At 44.0% G+C, this 21,246-nt stretch overlaps 1 protein-coding gene and 1 pseudogene across 1 annotated transcript in view; both read left to right on the top strand.

Annotated features, from left to right (window-relative positions):
* LOC147444440 (peptide methionine sulfoxide reductase A5-like) overlaps positions 1–21,246 on the top strand; it is a 68,330-nt gene that overhangs the window by 37,133 nt on the left and 9,951 nt on the right. The window lies entirely within an intron of this gene.
* LOC147444441 (histone H3 pseudogene) lies at positions 10,025–10,845 on the top strand (annotated as a pseudogene).

Below are 21,246 nucleotides of genomic sequence, written 5' to 3'. Positions count from 1 at the left end.
CCAAGAGGTTTTTCCGACCCTTCCCCTTGCCCATCTACGCCAAGGATTGCACTCACTCTTATTGAGGCTTTCGATAAGAGGATGATGGACAGCAAGTTAGAGAGCGAAGCAAGAATTGCAACCATAGAGCGTAAGTACCAAGAAAGAATGGCAGCCATAGCAGGTGCGAGCGAGCAAGCCCACTTGGAAGCCAAATTAAGAAAAGCAGAAAGAGAAGTAGAAAGAAAGGCCGACTTGGAGCGTGAGCGTGAGCAAGCGAGCTTGGCCGCGCTTGGCGGCTGAACAGAGCGTCCGACACATGAAAGAGATGTTGTGACTCTCTTCTCAAGTGCAGGCACAGATGTTAGAGATTCGGGAAAAGGAGACTCTCTCAGTCTCTTCTTCTCCAAAGCATGACACACAGGATTTGCATGATGATAAGCATGATGAATTGCTGATAATGACGAGCATGAAGAATTGCATGACAATGTGATGATTTGCATGATCACGATGTTATTTCTCACAAGCATGATGATTTGTATGATCACGATGTGATTGTTCACAAGGATGATGTGTTGATTGATACTTTCTCTAGTGAAACTAACCTCATTGCAGATTCGATCAATCACGAAGAACCGATCTTGGCTTTCGAGTCGAGGTCCACAGAACCCCCACAGGAAGATTCGATCAATCAGGAAGAGCCGATCTTGGCTCTCGAGGCTAAGTCCAAAGAACCCTCACAGGAAGTACTATGTGTTCGTATGATTAGTTAGCACGCATTGTACGAGTGTTTCATTCGTGTTCGTTTCTTGTATTTTAGTCATCATTCTTATGTGATCCCTTTTCCTAGGCATGACATCTTGTATGTTGAGCATGTTTCACTAATGAATGAGCACGGATGTATGTATATTATTCATGAAAAACTGAAAAGTATGCATTCAAGGAAGTCACATTCCATGTCTCTTCCTTGGCACGACAGTTGTAGAGAGAGCACATGAAAGTATGAGCATGAAGCATGGGCACTTCGTTGTGATTTGCCACAGTTGATTGATTTAGATCAGCAAGACAAGATTCGATCTCATTGTTTGCGTGTGTGGGGTGAACGGTTTGGCACTCCGTCACTTTGTTCATGTGCATTGCATGCATAGTTTTTTAGGAAGACTAGAATTTTTCCAATCACTTTACATGGAATGGGTATGTTCATGTTTTTGTGTTGGAAGTGGTTTCGAGAATTTTCATCCTCGGAGATTCTTGAAGAAGATAGACTCATGACTATGGACGAAGTTGAAGCATTGAAGGAGCCACAGGTGACTTTGTCTCACTTTCGGCGCGGCCCAAAGAAGCAAGCGTTGCAGACCTTTATGAAGTTCAAGTATCGTACGACCCACACATCAGAGTGGGCCGGCGAAAAGTCCTTTCAAGGATTCTGGATATTGTTGGCGATCTCCCTTGAAGCCATACAGTTCGGTACCAATACTTCACTTTGAAAAGGAGGGGATGTCACATGACACATCCAACTCTATGTGTTCATGGACATGGACAAGCTACAACATGACCAGGGTTCAGTTTAGTCAAGTCAGTCTAGAATAGGAAGTGATCTGGCACTTTTGTGAGTCTGTTTGCAGACCGTGCATGACTTGTTACGTAGATTAGATGCATATCCTCCGGTTGCACACAACATGATCATAACATTCCCATCAGAATCCATCAGAGAAATTTGCCAATGCATTAAACCTATTTTCCCTATTTTTGACATTTTTCACTTATTTATTAAATGACTTTTGTTGGGAACTAGGTAGGGTAATTTTGCTAAGATAATATATAAGCAAACGAGAGTTAGCACTTCCTGGTAGAGGCGGCAACAGGAGCATTGCTCAGTAGGCCGACTCTCAACAAGAACAAGAACCTCTCTCAAGCAAGACTTCCCTCTTTGTGGCGTTTTCTCCAGCAATCCCAGCGTTTTTCCCAAGCTACACCAGCCTTGGCCTTGGGGCGATTTTAGCAAGCAAAGGGATAGTAGCTTCAGCGTTTTTTGAACCAGAACCCCTAGCGTTTTTCATCCAACCTGCCAACGTTTTTCAGCCAGTCTATACAGCGTTTTCAGCCAGGCCATTCAACGTTTTCACATGCTACAGCATTCAGCGTTTTTGTAGCAGAAAACTCAACTAAGGGCAACGTTTTTAGGCAGCAGCAAGCAGCAATTTCAGCGAACACTTTAGCAAGCAAAATAGTAGCAGATTAGCCTGACGACTTCGATCTCTCGTAGATTCATCAAGCACGCAGTTTTCAGCCTTAGCGTCGTCCTCCTCGTCCACTCCGTCGACATCGACATAGCCCATTGGATTTGCATTCAGCATCTTGTACCAGATTGTGCAATCAATAGTAGACCACTCTCGCCATCGAGAGTGGGGCCCTTGGAGGAGGGTTTGACAACTTCGCGGTGTCGTATTCTCTTCTCTCTCTATCTCTCAGTCTCATGCACCTTCACGCACCATGTCCATTCACTTTGTTTGTGTCCATTGCACTCTCTCATTAAAGAACGGACGGCTCTCCCTTCCGTAAGTAAAAGGAACCTTGAGCACAGTTCGGAGCACTCACCTTGAGCAAAGTTCAACATTCATTCCGCTGCACCTTACAACTCTCTATGGCGAGAGTGGTCTACTATTGATTGCACAGATCTCTACAATGCAATGGACTTGCCGACGATGTCGACGACGAGATATGCTGAAATCTGAAAACGCTAATGGCTGAAATCTGCAGATCTTTATTTGCTGAATTTTGACTCTATGTCGATGACGACGATGCGACGACGACGCGTTGAAAACGTGATGTTGAAATCTGCGTTTTTCGGACTGAAACTGTAAACGCTCGTTGATCTGACTGTGCGGCGAGGATCTGCTGCGGGAAGGTGAGATCTGCAAGGTTTGGGACTTCTTCTGTGGTGTCTTGATGAAGAAAACTGAAAACGCTGATGCTTCTGGGGTTTCTGTTGTGATGAATCTGCAAAACGCTAGGAGCCCTACTGATCCCAAAACGCTAGGGCTGATTCTGCTAACGCTAGGGCTGATCTGTGATCTGATGCAAAAATTCTAGGTGTTCTGCTCTGGTCTGCTAACGCCAGGTAGATCTGCAAGTTGCAAAATGAGGCCGATCTGTTGGGTTAAAGGCCTAAATAACCCCTTTTTGTACATTTATTTTTATACTTTGTCCAATATGAACCTGGATACATTTTTTAAAGGTCACTTATAATAAAAGTGGGAAAACCCAAAATTCACTTATTGAGTTTTCCCCAAAAACGTGAGCTCTCTCTCTCTCTCTCTCTCTCTCTCTCTCTCTTCCTCTTCGTTCTGCTAGCGCTTCCCTTTTGTAGCACAGTGCCTCCGCTTCAAGCCTCAAGGCATGCACATCTTCGCGTGCTCTATCACTTGCACACATTGCCGCGCGCTCATCAACTGGTATCAGAGCCAGATTAGGGTTTCAGAAGCTTTGTGCAGGTGGCTGGACAGAAGGAAAAAGGCTTCTCTCGCGTCAAATTTCCGCTTTCATCGCGAAGCCCTTTGCTTCCGGTGTCACCTAGGGTGATTAGGGTTCCCAAAACAGCCTATAACAGACTGAATTTAGGTCAAAACAGGTAAAACCATAAAATTACAGGTCAAAACAGAAAAACGCAGGTGTTCTAAATCGATTCCCATGAATGCCGCTTGCTTTTCCCACTCAAAATAGGTCCATTTGATGCAAATTGATGCGCCAAAACAGTAAATTTGCAGAAAATTCAGAATTGGATTGTTTTTATGTACACAAATTGAGGTTTATGTACGCCTTTTGTGGGTTTATGCAAGTACGCATTGGGGATACTTGTTAATTGCTGAAATTTTCAGCACATTGTATGCAACGTGCTATACATTGTGATCACTGGAAATTTTCAGATTTTATGTAGACACTTTCTGTTGCATTTTTATCCGTGCAAATGGCCTCTACTTCCTCGTCGTCTGATGCCAAGAGCTTGATGGAAATCAAGCAATTTGACGGTACAGGTTTCGACTTATGGCAGGACAGGATGCAGGGGATTTTGTTCCTCAAGGATTGTGAGGACGCCCTTTTGGCTGTAAAGCCTGAGGATCTGCCGGATGAGGATTGGGCCAAGCTCAACAAGAGGGCAAAGGCCTACATCAAAATGGCTGTGACCGATGACATTCTGGTTGACATAAAGGGCTTGGACAGTGCACATGCAATTTGGCATAAGTTGAAGGTCACTTATGAGAATGCCACCCCTGTGAATCAGATACATTTGATGCGCAAACTGGTGAACATGATGCTTAATGAAGCCAAGTCGGCTTCTGAGCACTTAAGTGCTTTCACCACTGTTATGAGTCAGCTACAGGATACCGGGCTTCAACCTTTTGATGACAAGTTGAAAGCCATATTTTTGTTGATGACTTTGCCAGACTCTTTGGAAACGCTCGTGGTTTCTTTGAGTAATAGCCCCAACCTCACATATGATGGAGTGCGAGGCTCCATCTTAAATGAGGAAATTAGATGCAAGTCTAGTGGTGAGGAAGGTGGCAGTTCTGCTTACAATACGAGAGGCAGAAGTCAGAAGCAAAATACAGGTACCAAGACTCAAAATAGGAGCAAAAGCAAGTCTAGGGATAAGGATGTGACTTGTTATCAATGTGGCAGAAAAGGCCATAAGAAGCCAGATTGCAGGTATTTCAAGAAAGAGCAGGAAAGAAAGAAGGAATCGTAGGAGAAGAAGAAGACAGAGGATAAGAAAGGGGAAAAATCAGCAGGTACCTCCTCCAAGGATTCGGAGACTGTCAATGTATCCTCTAGTGTGGTTATCACAGAGTTATGCGACAGTGAGGAGATCTTGGTTGCAGCTTCATGCCCCTCAGATTTTGTTGTAGCAAATGGAGAAGACATGCTTATCTCACGTAGAGATGTCATTGATGCATTGCTAAGTGCAAATGATGGCCTTACACAGTCTTGGATAGTAGATTCGGGTGCCTCATTTCATGTGACTCCATCTGTGGAGTGTTTTGCTTCTTATCATGCAGGCAAGCATAGCAAGGTTTACCTTGGGGATAACCATGCTTGTGACATTGAAGGAATGGGCACTGTGCGCTTGGCATTAAACAATGGCCAAGAGTTTATGCTTAAAGATGTAAGGTATGTACCAGGCATCAAGAAGAGTCAATTGTCTGTTGGCCAGATGGATGCACAGGGTTATACAACCATTTTTGCTGGGGGTTCATGGAAGTTGCTTAAGGGATCAATGCTCATTGTCAAGGGATGCAAGAGTGGTACATTGTACTATTTACATGGCAAAGCTTTGCCTGACAAGTTTCTTGCAGTGGCCGAAGTTGCTTCTCATTTGGAGTTGTGGCACAAAAGACTTGGCCATATGAGCCAGAAGGGACTTGATGTGCTCTCCTCTTTGAAGAGGGTTGATGTAAAGGGCACCAAGTTGGATTTTTGTAATGACTGTTTGTATGGTAAACAAAAGAAGTCTTCTTATTATTCTTGTGTCTCGCGCAAAGCTAATGCTCTTGATTTAATTCACTCCGATGTATGTTCAATGCCTGTCAAGTCTTTTGGTGGTGTATTATACTTTGTTACATTCATTGATGATTGCACTAGGAAAGGCTGGGCATATTTGTTAAAGAATAAGAGTGAGACATTTAATGCATTTAAGAGGTTTCATGCTTTTGTGAGCACGCAAAAGGGTAGTAAGCTTAAATGTTTGAGATCTGACAATGGGGGGGAGTACACGTCTGCTGAATTTCAGCGTTATTGCGAACAATATGGGATTAAAAGGGAGTTGACAGCCCCTTATAATCCATCTTCTAATGGTGTGGCTGAGAGGTATAACCGTACTTTATGTGAGAGAGCGCGTTGCATGTGTCCACGGCTAATCTCCCTCATGGGTTTTGGGGAGAGGCTTTGAAAACTTCAATTCATGTATGCAATCGCTCTCTTAACAGTACGCTGAAAAATGACATTCCAGAGGAGGTTTGGTTTGGCAAACCTGCCTCTTATGATCATTTGAGAGTGTTTGGCTGCGAGGCTTTTGTCCATGTTCGTAATGACTTGAGGACAAAGCTAGATGCCAAGTCCATCCAAGGACTCTTCCTAGGTTATGGGGAAGAGGGTGAAATGGGCTACAGGATATGGTTGCCTCAGTTTAAGAGGGTAGTACGCAGCCGAGATGCAGTGTTCAATGAGGCTAAATTGCTGAAAAATGCTACATCTTTTGAAATTGACAAGAAATCGGTCAAATTTCAGCCTCTCTTGCCACCTATTGATGTTGAAAAAGAACCTCAGGATGCATTACCGCAAGCTGAAATTGATAATCAGCCGGTTAACCTTGAGCCAGAAGAGGTAGGACATGATTTAGATGCTCCAAATGAGGATGGACAGCCACCTGTCATGGCTGAAAATGACTTTCAGCGGCATGAGCATGTTGAAAGTGAGTTGCCTCCTGATGTAGAACCTGTGTTTGAGAATTTAGATCATTGGTACGCAGGTCTACTCGTGTCAGAAGGTTGACAACGCTTTGAGCCCTCTTTGCATCATGTTATGTTGACAGATGAGGGAGAGCCTCTTATGTATAAAGAGGCAAAGACATGTGAGTCAAGCAGTAAGTGGGAGCTTGCAATGCAAGAGGAAATGAAATCCTTGTATGCAAATGATACTTGGGATCTTGTGCCATTGCCTAAAGGGAGAAAGGCTCTTCCTAACAAATGGGTATACAAGATTAAGATTATGGATGAAAAACCCAAGTACAAGGCAAGATTGGTTGCAAAAGGATATGCACAGAAAGAAGGGATTGATTTTCAAGAAATCTTTTCTCCCGTTGTAAAGCTTACAACTTTATGTGTCCTTTTTGCTCTCGTTGCGGTGCTTGATTTGGAATTGAATCAAATGGATGTAAAGACAGCGTTTTTGCACGGTGACATTGAAGAGGACATATACATGAAACAACCTGAAGGTTTTGTAGTTCCTACACGTGAGGAACTTGTATGCAAACTGAAAAGGGCTTTGTATGGTTTGAGACAATCATCACGGCAGTGGTATAAGAAGTTTGACACTTTTATGCTGTCTCAAGGCTTTAAACGCAGCCATGCAGATCATTGTTTGTATACAAAAAGGAATGAAGATGGTAGTCCCATCATACTTGTTCTCTATGTTGATGACATGTTGCTTGTCGGGAAACATAAGACTAGTCTTGATGCTCTGAAACGTAAGCTAAATTCAACATTTACTATGAAGGATTTGGGTGATGCAGAGCATATTTTAGACGTGCGTATTAAAAGAGAGAGAAAGCTGAAATTGCTGTTTTTATCTCAAGAAAGGTACATTGCAAAAGTACTTGATAGGTTTAATATGGCTGATGCCATTAGGAGAAATATGAACCTTGCATGGGCCTTGTAAGGAATCCTAATTTTTAGGGATTAAGGTTAATGTTGTGTGGGGTTTAGGGAGCAAGGGCATTGAAGAAGGTAGTTTTGAGTAGGCTTTTCTAGCTTTTTTTTTAGACAAATGTAGGATATCAGCAAAAACGTCGGTCACAAAGAGACAAAATTTGACTTCTTAAAACAAAATTAATTTTTACTTGTTTTTTACTTAAAACTTCCTCCCAACATATATACATATCCAAAAATCATTTTTTGACCCATTTTTTAACCCACAAGCTTAGAAAGTCCATTTTTTCAAAACTCTTTTCCCCCAAAAAGTAATAAACATTTTGTTCTCTCCTCCTCCTCCCTCCTCCCTCCTCTCTCTCTCTCCCTCTCCTCTCCCTCCCTGCCCCTACCTTCCTCCTCCTCCCCAATCTCTCCCTCCCTTCCCTCCCTTCTTCTCTTCTCCCATCTTCCTCAACCTCTCTAACCTTCCCCCTCTATCTTTTCATCATTTGCTTCCTCACGCAATAGCTTCCATGGTGCTCACGGACATCACAAATGGTTTGCTTCCACCATCACGTACTCTGCACACCAAAAGCATACATATTCGCTTACCCACGGCATTTGCACCGAAGACCATTAGTGAAGGTGATCAAAGGTCATCACAGGAACGTCGCACCGCTTGTGAGACCAATGTTGACATTTGGGTGGATAGCCATTTGTACCCTTACGATCCTATCAGCCGCTTTCATCCACCATTTAATAGCCTTTCCACATTTCTTCAATTTCTTGGGAGGGGAGAAGCAGGCTTGTTAGGCTATTGCAAGCGGTTGTGTATGGGTGCAGGTGCTTCTTTGCATATGTGGATGCACGAATGTCAAGCTCTTCACCTCAAGACGACGGCATTACAAGAGAGTGTTGCCTCTTCGGAGAGGGTAGTTAAAACTCTTGAACAACAAATGCAAGAAAAGGAGTCCCACATCCAGAAGCTTACCAACACCATCACATACTTGAAAGAAACACCCCTTGGTGCAAGGGAACGCAGACGCACGTATTTATCCATTGAAACTCTTGCACATTCGGGAGGAGTACGCAAACGACGAGTTACAGCCACAAGGTGATTTGGTCTTTACTTGTATGATGCATTCTTACTTGACACTATTTTTCTAACATTTATGTTTATTTGTTACTAGAAACTTCATCCAGGAGGCATGCGGAGAAACAAGTCAAGATGATCGAGTCAACCTTTTCACTAGTTGTCTCAATACCCAGGACGTGATTTCTATCTTACAATCACCTGGAGGTAAGCACATTAAGGATGCAGTCACCAAGGACCTTATGCGTAAATTAAGAAATGTGGTTAGTGATGATGACGTTCAACAAGCTTGTGATGAGGCTGGAATCAGCACCAAAGCCTATAAGGCTATTTTCCAACTCCTAAAGTATGCCCTCAAAGAACATGGCATTGTGGAAAACCTATTTCCCGTTTCTCACAAGGTCAAGCTCGCAAAGAAGGCCACAAACGAAGATGTGTTCTCTCGCATTGGGACATACCTACACATTGAGGACACAATGCAAACTTCCCTTTATGCTTCGTGCGCAACAAAGACAAGGGAAAAAGGTAAGAAACAATCCATAAGACCTTCGGAGAAGGGCTTTCCTTACACAATGTGGAACAATATTTTCGTGGATCTTAGAAGGCTTCAAGAAGCCATGCTTAGATTTTACGAGTTACCTGAAGAAGGTGACACACTTAACTTTTTTCTTTGGTATTATTCTTATGATAGACTCTGAAGTTTAAGGTCTTAGCACTATTTATTTTGTAGTGCTTGGCACAAAAGTCGCTTTTGTGCTGAAACTCGATGAGTGTCAAATAGTGAAAGGCCGAAGGTTAGAGAGGCTAAGTGTCACTCTAATGAACGAGGTTCTTCTGCAAACCAAGCGAAGGGATTCAGTCGAGCCATCTCCCACCCCATCTTTTAGCGTACAATCAGAGAAAGACATTTGGTGGTTGGGTGCTATTGAGGTGCCCAAAGAGACCAATGGAGTACTTTTATGGATGTTTGAGAGAACTCCATGGATCACAGAAGTAATACACTCCCAAATTGCAGGTCAGAAGTTGGAGATTGAGGGTTTTGGGAGTTATGATGTGGAGTGACACTTAGGTTGGGATTTGAAGACCATAAAGTGTTTGCTTGGCTGCAAACAAGAGGCTTCTTCTCTCATGCCTTGTCCATTTTGCACTCGAGGGTCACTAAATGTGAACGCAGGGTTCAACTCTTAGCGACATGTTTATTTAAAAAATAATACTTTTTTTAAAAAAATTAGTGTGAATAGGGTCCTTTTTAAATGGGCCCTTATAAATATTGCATGCTCTCATAAACCACTCATTTCTTAAGAACAAGTGAGCTCTTACCAACAAAATGACGCGCACCAAACAAACCGCGAAAGAGCATCCGCCTGCCAACAAAAACACCCTCCAAGGATGTGAGAAGCCGTCTTGGCTTAAAGGCACAAGAAAACGGCCACGAACGCCTGGCCGTTCCAGGAACACATCTGGTAGTGGGCATGGTGGTAGGGCACGAGAGTCATCGAGGACTGTTGAATCTCCACCTCCTCAAGATATAACACCTAGAAGGAGAATGAAGCAACGTGCCCAGCACTGGAGAGAAGAAGAGGGCCAACAAACAACAGAGTCCGATAGGAAGCAGCCGTCGCGCCACCAATCACAAGCAGGACCATCCAAGACTCGAGTGGTCCATACAGACACTGAATCAGAGAGTGAGCCACCATGGCTGCGAGATAAAATACCGCACACACACCGGATGGCCGTTGGGGAGAAGATATTGCCTCGAGGCCAAGGAGCTCTCCCCATACGACAAGATCGGCAGCCAACGGAAGAGGAAGAATTAGAAGAGGCTGCAAAACCAGCCCCTAAGCATGTAAACATGCGCAAGTCTAAGTTTTTCAAGAAGCCTAAACGTCGCCCGCCAGCAAATGTGCAAGTGCCCCCAAGACAACCGTAGCGGCGCCGAAAAATAGCAAGGGCATTTGCAGAAATCCGCCACTACCAGAAGACGATGGAGCTTTTGATTCGACGCGTCCCCTTTGCTCGCACTGTGAAGGAGGTGCTTCAAAGCTATGGAAATCAGTATAGAATGCAAGCTATAGCGCTAGAGGCTATTCAAGAAGCTGCAGAGGCCGACATCATTTCGGTGTTGGAAGATACCAACCTATGCGCCATACATGCAAAGTGAGTGACAATACAGCCAAAAGATATGCAGCTTGCACGTCGATTGCGACGAGACTTCGAGCATTAGCTGAAGTTACCCCTCTTTTTGTATTGCACACCCTTATCTTTGTAATGATTTGACTTTTTCCAATGACAATATGATCAACAGTTGTCTCTACTGTGTCTATTATCTTTGTAATGAAATGACTTTGTAATTTCAAGTTCTGTATGTAATTTCAGTCAATTTAAGTAAATTTGTGCTTTTTAAGTACCCTTGGGGGTAGATAAGTCTACAAGGGGCAAAAAAAAAGCCTGGCCACAAGGGCGCGCAAATGGCCTATCCAAAACTGCGCGCAAATGGCCCATCCATCAGTTTTGGATGGGCCATTTGCGTGTCCTTGTGGCCAGGCTTTTTTTTGCCCCTTGTAGGCTTATCGATCCCCAAGGGTACTTAAAAAGTACAAATTTACTAAAACCTATTGGTTTTGCAACATTATTTTACATGGATCCTTGTGGACACCCTTTTTTGGCCATTTCAAGCTTTGAATTTCCTATAGGATATTAAAAAAAAAAACATATTGTGAAACCAAGTGTCTATGCAACATTAATTTGGATTTTTCAAATGTCCAATGTAATGGGACTTTTTGGTGCAGGGGTGTACTAGGTAGAGCTAAAGCAGGTGATAGTGTGCTGGAAACTTCATTTCATAATTGATTTCACCTTTTCTAGTGTCCTTGAGTGTGAACATATGTTGGAATTGCCATAAAAAGGGTGCATCTAAATTAATGATGCAAAACCAATTCATTTCAATAAATTTGTGCTTTGTAAGTATCCTAGGAGGTAGATAAGCCTACTAGGGGCAAAATAAAGCCTGGCCACAAGGGCGCGCAAATGGCCCATCCAAAACTCATGGATGGGTCATTTGCGCGCCCTTGTGGCCAGGCTTTTTTTGGCCCTTGGTAGGCTTATCTACCCCCTAGGGAACATAAAATACCTAAATTGACTGAAATTGAATGAAATTACATACAGAACTTGAAATTACAAAGTCACCAATCAAAACAATTTTCATATCACCAATTGAAACAATTTTCAAGATTGACAAATCACATTCAAAAGAATTTGCAAGATAGAGAGATAATCTCAAATATTTTTTATTACTTTCAAAACGGTGATTTTACATCATGTATCTGAGGAGTCCATAATTTTTTTGACCATTTCCTGGCGCCTATTTTGCGCGTAAGGCAACTCCCCAATCAAGAGGGACTGCGCTATGGCCTTTGGGGCAGTTGAGCCAATGGAAGTATGTATCCCTATCTGGGCAAGCACTTTACCACGAAAGCCAGTGCCAAACGCTGTGCATACAAGGGATCTACGCACTAGGAACACTTGATGCGCAGTTTGAGCAATGGTGCTCAAACACAAAAACTTGCTCAAAGCTTTTAACGACCAAGTCATAAAATGGGCTTGGGGATTAAATTCATTATGGATAATGGCCACATCGCCAAGGGGGGGTTGTCCTAGGTAATGCGCAAGGGAAGCTTGAGGTCCAAAGCCCGTCCGCTTGCCACCCGTCCTTGCAGCAAAATCATCAACCTCCACGACATCCTGTCATAAACCGATGAAGGTTGAGAAAAAAGACAATGAAGGATAAAATAGTAACATGAAAATTAGGATACAGTTTACCTTCTGCTCCTTGTCGTCCTCATCCCTGTTGTCCTTTGCATCCAAGTCAATGCTCCTATGCACCACAGATACGATCTTTGGATCATCAGATGGGAGGTTGCATAATGGCATAGGCATCCTAGTAGCCTCAACTTTGGCTTGCGTGGCTTGGAATTCTTCATCAACCACGTGCAACTGCTCTGCTGCTAGGATCTCCGCACATACAACTGCAATAGTGTCAGCAACAGAGTCCCCATCTGGCAAGAGCTTGCTTTCTAGGGCATCTGGCGTATTGTCTAAGGGACATTTGGTGCTGCTGCATAGCACGCTCAAGCATTCATCCATGCGCAGGTCAAATGCTTTCTCCAAATCATGCAGGAACACATACTCCTCCCCATCCACTAACACTGAGGAGAAGCGGCTGATTTCTACCTCTGGGATAGCCACATCCGTCAGTGGTAGTGGCACTGGAGTGTCACTAGGGCCAGCCGCAACTATGGATTTCTCAACCACTTCCTCAAGACCCCTAGGGTACTCGAGCCGGTGTGCCTTTCCTTCCGCTACAGGGTTCATGGGGATAACCTGCTGCTCCTTGGTGTCCTTGATAAAGGACCCAACCTGAAGGTGTGGTAAGCGGAGCTCCTGCAAATCAGGTTCCTCGCTCACCAAGAAGATAAATGTTGCGAGCCGAGAAAGATACTCCATCCCCAACTTGCGCTTCTTGAGCGTTGACACCCTTGGGGCTTACTCGTCCAAGTAATGGCCTACATCGGTTGCAATTTCTTGGAATCGTTGTAACCGCTTGGAGAATGGACGATCACCTTTGTGTATATAGCGCAAAAGATCGTAAGGCACCCAGATCCCTACATGTGGGGGGATAGATACAGAATATTTATGATGTACTCCTCCATGAACGCAAAAATCTCGGCAAATGCATCCTTGTGAAGGGCAACTGTGGCATCAAGGTCAGGGAGACGAGTAAAAAAGGTGTGGAGGTCCAACTTCCCTTTGTATTTGGTGTCCTCGAGGAAGAGGATGAAGCGTGACAAAGGGGTGGATGTGGTTGCAGATGCAGAGGTTGTGGAAGCATCCATGTCTAGCCTGGGGTGTAGATAGAGAGTGGTGGAGCTTAAGAGTTGTAAAAGTGAAAATAGTGAATGAGTTAGGTGGCCCTCCTTGTACCCTTTTTTTAAGACATTAAAAAAAAAAGGCACTTTCACCAAAAAATGATTTCTCATCCCAATGCAAAAATTATATTCAAAGGCATGATTTGCCGAAGCAAATCATGTTGATTACAACGGGGATCAGTTTGAAAATTGCAAGAGTTACAAAGTTATAAGATCGATAGCATAGTTCCATCCATCTCCCAATCCTCCTCGACCTTCAATTTGTCTTCCATTCTCTTCCCAATCTGCGGACATTCATTACAATAAGCATCCAATGATCGACAAACCATGATGTATTGAAAATGTGGTGGAAGGATTCTCACCTTGTGACCTTGTAAACGAAATTGTGCTAGTTGAAGGGCCTCAAAACCCATAATAACCAAATGTTCTCGAACATTACTGAGAGTCCAATGCTTGTTCACTTGGATTGCCTCCAAAGCATCGTTGGGCATCTTCACTGCAATGTCAAAGCTTGCAATAGCGCCGTCTACACTCTGTAAGGGAGTCCACACTCCAAGCTTGCACATCCAACGATCATAGTGAAATCGTATGTACAAGGAGGTGCGGGATTTCAAATAGCGCATTCCAATACCTGAAGCTCCAACCTTACAACGGTACCGGTCCTTGTTGTGCATGCCCTCCACAAAACCCCAGTCCTCTGCTAAAAGCCTTCCTAATTCCTCGTAATGCGCATCTTTACATACAAGCATTGTGGTAGTCTCCACAAATCCAAACTGTTTAAAAATGTGCACAAAACAATGAATAGGCAAACACCAACTTAATTCCACAGACCTAGAAGCTTTAGAGTATTTCAAAGAGTTTTGGGCATCCATTATCATCTTTTGCTTGAAAGATGCTACCGACCACAAATCTGGCACCGGCCACTCCATACTTAATAAGGAAGTTACTTTGATGGATTCAAGCGTTCCAAAGGCGTGAGAATAGAAGAAAATCCTTCTTTGAACCAGTTTGGTTGGGCAAAGATGTGGGAACATTATTGCTCCAATATCCGCATGTATAGCATTGAATGTGCCGGAGAGACTATGTAGTGGCTGCTCCTCCACCAATGTGGATGGAAATATGACTATGAATGCATGACAAATCTTAAGTATGAATCCATAATAACATTACATTGTGATTTCACACCTAGCTTTGTATTCTCAAAACATGTACTTACAATGTGTTGGAAATCGAGGTGGTTGTTGCAAATGCATGGTTGACATTGAGAAAACATGTTGCACAATGGCTACGGTCCCCTTGTCTTTGCGGTTCTTGAAGCCAAGGAGCTTTCCTTTCCAATGAAGATCCAAGTTTGCACGATTCCGCACACGATGAGGGCCAATAGCAGATGGTTGCATGTATATCCAAGCACCTTTGGTGAACTCTTGTGGCACCCACTCATGATCTACACCTTTAGTGTTGTGGCATGCAAGTGCTGTGACCTCATCCTTTGGCCGCCTTTGCGAAGTAGAGTTGGCTATGGTTGAGCAAAGAAAACTAGGAGGAGGAGAAGGACCTTGCTTGTTGCTACAATGTAGATGGGATAAAGTGATACGAGAAGGTGGTTAACCCTTGTGGCAATGGGAGGAGAAGGTGCATAACCCTTGCCTGCCTGGTGTGGCAATGGGAGGAGAAGGTGGATAACCTTTGCTTGGTGTGGCAATGGAAGGTGGTAGGGGAGGAGAGAGGAGCTTCCTTGCTGCAGCAATGGAGATGGCGTAGAGAGAGAGAGTGTTGGAGTAGAGGATGAGTGTGATGGTTGCAACCAAGGAGGGGTTGGAAAAGGGGTTCTAGAGAGAGAAAATCACTTTTTGCCTAAGAACTACTTTTGGGGGAGCTCTGGATAGCAAAAAAAGATTTTTCAAAAGTTTTTTAAAAAATTTGAATTTTTAGGGTTTTTGGGTGCACGTTTTGACTTTTTGAGGTTAAAAAATGCTTTTTTGACTATGAAATAGTTTTAGGGGGTTTTAAGAAGATGAAATTTGAGTTTTGAAAATTTTGAAAAATTTCAAATTTTTGGGATTTTTTCAAAACCGGATAAAAAAGGAGGGAAGTTGGAGGTTCCATATGGCCCCCCCTCCACCCCACCTTCTCACTAGGTAAGAGCCCATTTAAAAAGTGTAAGACTACTTTGTCCCCCTACATTTTTGAGGGCATAGAGTGTGTCCACCACCCTCTTCTCATTGGTTGGCTTCTAATTAACCTTAATCCCAAAGGGCCCCTAGAGGGTACATATTTTTCCTAATGCTAAGCCTCTTGGAGTACCTTTACCTCTATACACTAAGCTTAGCAAAGCAGATTGCCCAAAGGATGAGGTAACATTGAAAGCAATGAAGGGAATCCCTTATGCATCAGCTTGTGGTTCTCTTATGTATGCTATGGTTGCCACTCGTCCCGACATTGCTTATGCAGTGGGAGTTGTTAGTCGATACCTGTCGAATCATGGCAAAGCGCATTGGGAAGCTGTCAAATGAATTCTAAGATATTTGAAAGGTATACAATCAAAGTGTATCTGTTATGGCAAAAGTGACTTAAAGTTGCAGGGATATTGTGATGCAGACATGGCAGGTGACATGGATACCAGGAAATCTACCAGTGGATATGTATTTGCCATTGCTGGTGGTGCAGTCTCTTGGTGTTCTAGGTTATATTTCAGCTACGGAGGCTTCAAAAGAGGCCATTTGGTTGGGCAGACTTGCAAAAGAACTTGGCATGCCTGCTCATACACTCGTGTTGGGTTGTGATAGCCAGAGTGTTGTCTATTTAGCCAAAAATGCCATGTTTCATGCACGTACTAAACACATAGATGTGCGGTACCACTTCATACGATAGGTATTGGAGGATGGTCTAGTCAGCTTGACTAAGATCCATACACAGGATAACTCTGCAGATGTTCTCACCAAGAGTTTTGCTAAGGCTCAACATGAGCATTGCATACAGTTGGTGGGAGTTGGTTAACTTAAAGGCGTCATTTATGCCTTTAAGTGGGAGGTTGTTGGGTTAAAGGCCTAAATAACCCCTTTTTGTACATTTATTTTTATACTTTGTCTAGGTTCATATTGAACCTGGACACATTTTTTGAAGGTTACTTATAATAAAAGTGGGAAAATCCAAAACTCACTTATTGAGTTTTCCCCAAAAACGTGAGCTCTCTCTCTCTCCCTCTTCGTTCTGCTAGTGCTTCCCTTCTGCAGCACAGTGCCTCCGCTTCAAGCCTCAAGGCCTGCACATCTTCGCGTGCTCTATCACTTGCACACACCGTCGCGCGCTCATCACGATCTGCAATTGTTGAAAAGCGTTGGCTGATTCTTATTGATGGCTGGAAACGCTAGGTTGACATGCCGGGGGGGGGGGGGGGGGTCTGGCTGAGAAGGTGCTTGTTGGATGTTTGCTTGTTGGATGTCTGGTCCCTGTTGCCTCTTCTACCCAATAGTGCTAGCGCTAGGGTTTCTTATATACTTCCTTGTCAAATTGCCGTACCTAGTTTCCCAACAAAAGTCACTTAAAAATAATAAGTGAAAATTGGCTAAAATAGGAAAAATAGGTCTATGCACTACAAAAATGCTCTTGATGGAATTTGATGGAAATCTGATGATCATGCTGTGTGCAACCAGAGGATATGCATCTACTATAAGTGCCTGGACATGCACGGTCTGCGAACAGACTCACAAAAGTGCCAGAACACTTCCTAATCTAGGCTAACCGAACTGAACTGAACCCTTGTCATGAAGTAACTTGTCCATGTACACATAGTGTTAAATGTGCACGTGACATGCCAAGCGTACTTGCTCGAGCTCATGCTCTATGGCTGCCATGCTTTCTTCGTTCACCAAGCGTGCTTGCTCGCGCTCACGCTCGAAGGCTTCCATTCTTTCTTCGTTCCACGCTTCTTGTTGTCTCATCATGTCCATCATCGTCTTGACCAAAGCCTCCATAGAATTTGGTGCAATCCTTGGCGTAGATGGGGAAGGAGGAGGGTCGGAAAAACCTCCTGGTGGGGGAAATTCTTCTTGGCCACTTCCATGCTCATCACCTCCATGCAAAGTATCCATTCCGCTTCGGGCAATGACCATACAGTGAAGTCTTGGGTTCCTAAGTTTACGAGGAACTTGGGGTCTTGTGGTTCTTGGGTTCTTGAGGGTCTTGAGTTCTTGAGGTTCTTGAGGGTCGTCTTTAGCTTCCAATCTGTGTTAGAGAAGGATCTTCTCTTACTCGAGCTCCTCTTTCCCACGGGTGCACCCCTTGGCGGCCTTGCGCTAACACCAAGGTTGCTTTTTCCCACCTCACGTCCAATTGGCCGGCCGCTAAGTGCACGGTCCGCTCTCAATGAGTGAAAAGAGAAACAAGGGGCTTCTTTCTTGGGTAGTCTACAAAAACACGATTAGGAATCGATACGCCCAGGTGGACTTGGGTTACGTGCGACCGCAACAATAAAAAAAAATTCTGTGGTTCCTTCCTTGAGTGATATAGAACACTGTCAAAGCTCTGATATCAATGTTAGGTGCAACGGATGTGAATGTTGACCTTTGCTCAAGATGAGTGCTCCGAATTGTGCTCAAGGTTCCTTGCACTTACGGAAGGGAGAGCCTTCCGTTCCCTTAGTGAGAGAGTGCAAGTGATCACAAACAAAGTGGATAAACATTGTGAATGAAGGTGCTGAGACTGAGAGATAGAGAGAGAAGAATATGACACCAGAATGTTGTCAAACCCTCCTCCGAAGGCCACACTCTCTATGGCGAGAGCGGTCTACTATTGATTGCACAAATCTCTACAATCCAATGGACTTGCCGACGATGTCAACGACGATGAGGACGGATGGGCTGAAATCTGAAAACGCTAATGGCTGAAATCTGCAAATCTTGTATCTGCTGAATTCTGACTCTATGTCGATGACGACAGCGATGGCGACAATGCGACGGCGATGCGCTGAAAACGCAGATGCTGAAATATGTGTTTTCCGGGCTGAATCTGCAAACGTTGGCTGATCTGACTATGCGGCGAGGACTGTTGTGGGAAGGTGAGATCTGTGAGGTTCGGGACTTGCGGTGCGGAGTCTAGATGCTGAAAACTGAAAACGATGATGCAGAGAAGGTTATGACGCCGGAAATCTGCAAAAACGCTAGGCTGAAATTATGGTGCAAAAGCGCTAGGTCTGAATCTGTATCTGATGCAAAAACGCTACTGGAATTGCTGTGCTCTGCTGTCACCAGGCTGGTCTACAACTGCAAAACGCTCAGGCTGATCTGCAATGGCTGAAAACACTTGCCTTTCTTGATGGCTGAAAACGCTAAGTTGTCTGCCGGGGGTCCTTGCTGAGAAGGTGCACTGTTGGACGCCTGGTCCCTGCTGCATCTTCTGCTAGAAAGTGCTAGCGCTAGGTTTTCTTATATTCATGCTTGTCAAAATTGCCCTACCTAGTTTCCCAACAAAGTCACTTATTAATAATAAGTGAAAAATGGCTAAAATAGGAAAAATAGGTCAGTGCACTGTAAAAATTCTCTTGATGGGTTCTGATGGTAATCTGATGATCATGCTGTGTGCAACCAGAGGATATGCATCTACTCTAAGTGTCTGGACATGCACGGTCTGCGAATAGACTCACAAAGGTGCCAGAACACTTCCTAGGTTAGACTGACTGAACCCTTGTCATGAAGTAGCTTGTCCACCACATAGGGTTAGATGTGCACATGACAAGTTGAATGGTTCATTGGATTCCTCTAACCTAAAACTACATGCACGTCATGCCAGAAACCCACCGTTGTGTAACAACCCTTGTGAAAATGTGTGTACAAAGCATTTATGCAGAGGGTTCCAAAAGTGGAAACCTAATCTAATGGACTCATCTGGACATGCAGGTCTTGCGAATAGGCTCACAAAATTGCCAGTTTTCCACCTATCTAGAAGTCGATGAAGCATGTCCATGTGGCACAGAGAGCCACATGCACGTGCCACCCACTGGATGGAGGAGTACAATATTTGCTAGAGCTTGGTATGGACCTGTTTTTATGGTTGAAAATTGTCACAACAACAATAGAAATATAAAACTTGTTGAAACTTGTCTGTGACTTCTAGGGAAACCCTCACCCCAAAAGTGATGATGAACACCTCCAAACTGAAAAATACAGCATGGAAGAAGCTGTTGCAGCAACCCTAACCAACTTTGTCGTGAGAAACCTTGCTCTGATACTGTCACGTGCACATCTAACTCTATGTGTACGTGGACAAGCTACTTCATGACAAGGGTTCAATCCAATTCACTTCAGTTAGATTAAGAAGTGTTTTGGCACTTTTGTGAGTCTGTTCGCAGACCGTGCATGTCCAGGCACTTAGAGTAGATGCATATCCTCTGGTTGCACACAACATGATCATCAGATTAGCATCAGATTCCATCAGGAGCATTTTTACAGTGCACATACCTATTTTCCCTATTTTTAGCCATTTTTCACTTATTATTTTTAAGTGACTTTTGTTGGGAACTGGGTAGGGCAATTTGACAAGGAAGTATGTAAGCAACCCTAGCGCTAGCCTTTTTTGGCAGAAGAGGCAGCAGGGATCAGACATCCGGCAGTGCACATTCTCAGCAAGACCTCCCGGCAAGAAGTCTCAACGTTTTCAGCCATCAACAAGAATCAGCCAGCGTTTTCCTTCCATTGCAGATCAGCCCTAGCGTTTTGCATTTGCAGGTCAACCTGGCGACAACAGAACAATAGACCCTCTAGCGTTTTTGCAACAACAAGGCCTAGCGTTTTTTCACCCATCAGCAAACCTAGCGTTTTTGTATCCACAGCAAGCCTAGTGTTTTTGCATGGCAGATCAGCCCCGGCAGTAGCAGAACAGTAGAAGCCTAGCGTTTTTGCATCAAGGACCCAGTTCAGCCCCGAGCGTTTTTTGATTTGCAGATCAGCCCTAGCGTTTTGCAGATTCATCGCGACAAGATCATCAGAAGCATCAGCGTTTTCAGTTTTCAGCAGTCAGACATTGCAGTAGAAGTCCCAAACCTCGCAGATCTTACCTTCCCGCAACAGATTCTCTCCACACGGTAAGATCCATCGAAGTTTGCAGTTTCAGCCCGGAAAACGCATATTTCAGCATCTGCGTTTTCAGCGCGTCGTCGTCGCATCGTCGTCACTGACATGGAGTCAGAAATCAACAGATAAAGATTTGCAGATTTCATCCATTAGCGTTTTCAAATTTCAGCCCGTCTCGTCGTCATCCTCATCGCCAGCAAGTCCATAGCATTGTAGAGATTTGTGCAATCAATAGTAGACCGCTCTTGCCATAGAGAGTGGGGCTTTCGGAGGAGGGTTTGACAACATTCTGTGTCGTATGCTTCTCTCTCTATCTCTCAGTCTCAACACCTTCATTCACAGTGTTTACCACTTTGTTTTGTGATCACTTGCACTCTCTCACTTAAAGGAACGGAAGGCTCTCCCTTCCGTAAGAAAAAGGAACCCTTGAGCACAGTTCGGAGCACTCATCTTGAGCAAAGTTCGGAGCACTCATCTTGAGCACTCATTCACATCCGCTGCACCTTACATATACTATTTGAACGTGCGGAAATATGCATAGAACACCTACCACAAGGTGTGTAGAGGTTGGAGGAGTATAAAGGAGGCGAGCAAGAGCAAATATGTGCGAGAGACGAGAGCAGAAAGAGGCTACAAAGCAAAAAAACGAGATTTGAAAGTGTACTTCTATTGTACGCTTAAGTTTTAAGATGTCCTTTATAGGTTTTAAGTTAGGGCACAATGTGTACACATTGTGTCCACATTGTATATGGCCATGTAATGGCCAAACACAAAAA

The sequence above is a fragment of the Adiantum capillus-veneris genome, chromosome 13 (assembly GCF_014529385.1).
Source record: "Adiantum capillus-veneris isolate H3 chromosome 13, ASM1452938v2, whole genome shotgun sequence".
NCBI classification, from domain to species: domain Eukaryota; kingdom Viridiplantae; phylum Streptophyta; class Polypodiopsida; order Polypodiales; family Pteridaceae; genus Adiantum; species Adiantum capillus-veneris.
This window is presented reverse-complemented; position numbering and strand designations above follow the sequence as displayed.